The sequence below is a fragment of the Humulus lupulus genome, chromosome 1 (assembly GCF_963169125.1).
Source record: "Humulus lupulus chromosome 1, drHumLupu1.1, whole genome shotgun sequence".
NCBI classification, from domain to species: Eukaryota; Viridiplantae; Streptophyta; class Magnoliopsida; order Rosales; family Cannabaceae; genus Humulus; species Humulus lupulus.
Window position 1 is genome coordinate 195669117 of NC_084793.1, and position 2882 is coordinate 195671998.

The 2882-nt window shown below is 33.9% G+C and overlaps 1 pseudogene; it reads left to right on the plus strand.

Annotated features, from left to right (window-relative positions):
* Window positions 1–515: 515 nt before the first annotated feature.
* Window positions 516–1623, plus strand: LOC133824460 (folate-binding protein 1-like; annotated as a pseudogene).
* The last annotated feature ends 1259 nt before the right edge of the window (window positions 1624–2882 follow it).

The following is a 2882-nucleotide window of genomic DNA, read 5'->3' on the forward strand; positions in this document are numbered from 1 at the left end:
ATTTATTATATGTGGGAAATAGTTAAGTTTTGTTCTGGGTTTGATAATAGGTTTGGTTATTTGGGGCTTCTTCTCTGTAAATGCAAATTTGTAAGGGTATTGACTCATGCTGTATCATTGTATGTCTTTGTATTGTAAAGAAAGAAGAAGAAGAAATTACGGTAAAGCTATGGGCAGAAATCAAGATCGTAATTTCTATTAAGTATCTCCCATTTGTGTTTCTTTCATTCTTTTTTCTTTTTTAGCATCTCTGTATCTATCTTTGTGTTATTCTATAAAATTTCAAAGTAAAGTACTGAGGTGCTTACTCTCAAAATTCCCAGATTTTATTTTTGTTCATAGATAACTTGTTCTACTTTTGTCTACAATTTGACTGATTTTAAGATGAATTGTTTTTCAATAATTATTCTTTTCACCACTTCCGTTTTCACATTATCAGCAAGTGGCTTTCATTTCCCCGTAATATTTTGATGATTGATTCAGAAATTGGAAGACTCTTTGATTAATGCAAAGAAAACCCCATCATACAATAAGACACAGTAAACTCTGTTTGTTGATCAAGACGTTACGGCGTAATTCCCACCGCTTCCGAGTCAGTTCGCTGTTGAGTCTACCAGTTAATGAATCGGATTGAAAAGCAAATGGGTTACGCTTCTCTAATTTCCTTGCTTCTCCTTACTCTGATCCTACCCTTCTCATCTGGTAAATCCGATGGACTCTGTGTTTCCCAAGGTGGTCGCTTTCCACCATTCTCATATGACGGGAAGCCTCCAAAAAAGGTTAGCAGGGGATCCAAAGATCTGACACTTTGCAGGGTGTTCCGCCAAAAAACTTGCTGTGATGTGGCTCAGACACACCCTGCACTGCTAAACATAAGGAAGCTTGCTTCAACTGGGGAGGCCAATCAAGAGTGCTTGCAATTGTGGGAGCTAATAGAATGTTCCATATGTAATCCACAAGTTGGCGTTCATCCAGGACCTCCTAGATTATGCAGCTCTTTGTGTGACAGTTTTTAATGCTTGCTGTGATTCTTGCTTCTCCATGGAGGCAATGACACAGGTTCTAGCACTATGTGGGGTAAATGATTTTGTTTGTGGTAGGGCTTCACAGTGGGTTCATAATGGCACAGAGTTGTGTCATGCTGCAGGATTTGCTGTTAAAGATGATCTGCTTGGTGAAGAAACATCTTGCTATGGTGGTAAAGCCAGTCTAAACTTAATTTCTGATTCATGGAAATCTTCACGGTCATCTTCAATGCCCTAGAAAACTGGGGCTGCAGGCCTGTTAGATGATTTTCATCAGTGGGTGCTGGAAATGGCATTTGCTGATAGAGTTTCATGGGCAGTTGGAGGGATGGTTCTTACAGCTGGATTATTGTTTTTGAGCAAACGGAAAAGTCACAACCATCGTCAGAAACTAGCTACTATTCAACGCACTGCTAGGAAAATGGAAGCCCAAATGAACCAGAACTATCCTGGTTACCTAGCAAATAAGAAGGCAAGTAAAAGATGATTTTTCTATATGTGAACATATAATTAGTTGATCCATTTTCCTCTGGAAATGTATTATTAAATTACTGGTCTAGCATAGTTAGTTGAGTTATTGTAACATTAAAACAATTTTTGTTTCCTTTTTGTTTTTGCTATTTTATTATTAGAAGTTGACTTGTATCAAAAAAATACAATAAGACATAGTTGACCAAGGTATTTTCAAATATTTATTAATATAAAGCTGGTGAAAATTCTACTCAGACAATGATTGGACTGGATTCAATGCTGATGTTTCTTTAATCATCTGCAGCTTCACAAATGTTTTCTGCAAGTAAAAGATTATACGAAAAGACTTAAAAGCAGTGAAAAACAACTTCAGGTTGGTCATCTCTGAGAATCCTTATATGTATAGGAAACAATAAAAATACCATATCTGACTCTCTTTTTTTCAGAGATAGTGCACATAAATCTTTTTACTCATCTTTATCATTATGCCATTTTGCATATATATTGAGTTTCATTTTCTGGTGGAATTTTTATGTTTCTGTAGCATTAACCTAAATCAAGGTTCACAGATGTCCTCTTTAATCGATCTCTATGAATTTTCTTTTCTAAGTTTCAACTCTTTTCCCACCATATTACTTACTTTTCTCTAGCTGTGGATTCTGAAGTGATGAATTGATTTGAGTGTCTTTTTTAAAGCATTGAAACATTAATATATTGACATGACTAGACAAGCTGATAACGTGTTACTCTGTTACATGACATTGGCTTATAATCATTGGCCAAGGCCAACGATGAGGTAAGAATTTAGTAGATAAGAAGATTGTGAAGAGGAGGAACTAGCCAATTAGGTGGTGCTGAAACCTCATGAACATAGATGGTACCAATGAACTAGGAAGAACTAGAAGACTTGGGGGAAGAAAATACCTTTTTTCATTTTATGCAAATGGTTGCTTTTGTTAATAATTTTGATTGATTGGTTCTTTCTTAAAAAAATTATTAAAAATCATGTTCTCTAAATAAACTTGATAGTATTTTAGAATTGATTTGTTATATTGCTCCTATTTTTAAAACCAAAATCTGCTATATAAAACCAAAATTGATTTGTTATATTGCTCCTATTTTTAAAACCAAAAAAGGGATTCTATATATATATACATATATAGATAGAATTGATTTGTTATATTGCTCCAAAAATAAAAAACTTTATGCTGATCCAGAAAAGTTAAAGCAACAAAAATATAAGAATTTTAATGTCTACTCTATTCAAGAATTGCAACCAGTAGTTGAATCTTCGTCTTAGTTTATAAATTACCTAACTAAATCTTTTAAATATTAACACAACATTTTTCTTTTAATACCATGTAATATATTTTCATTATTTCACAT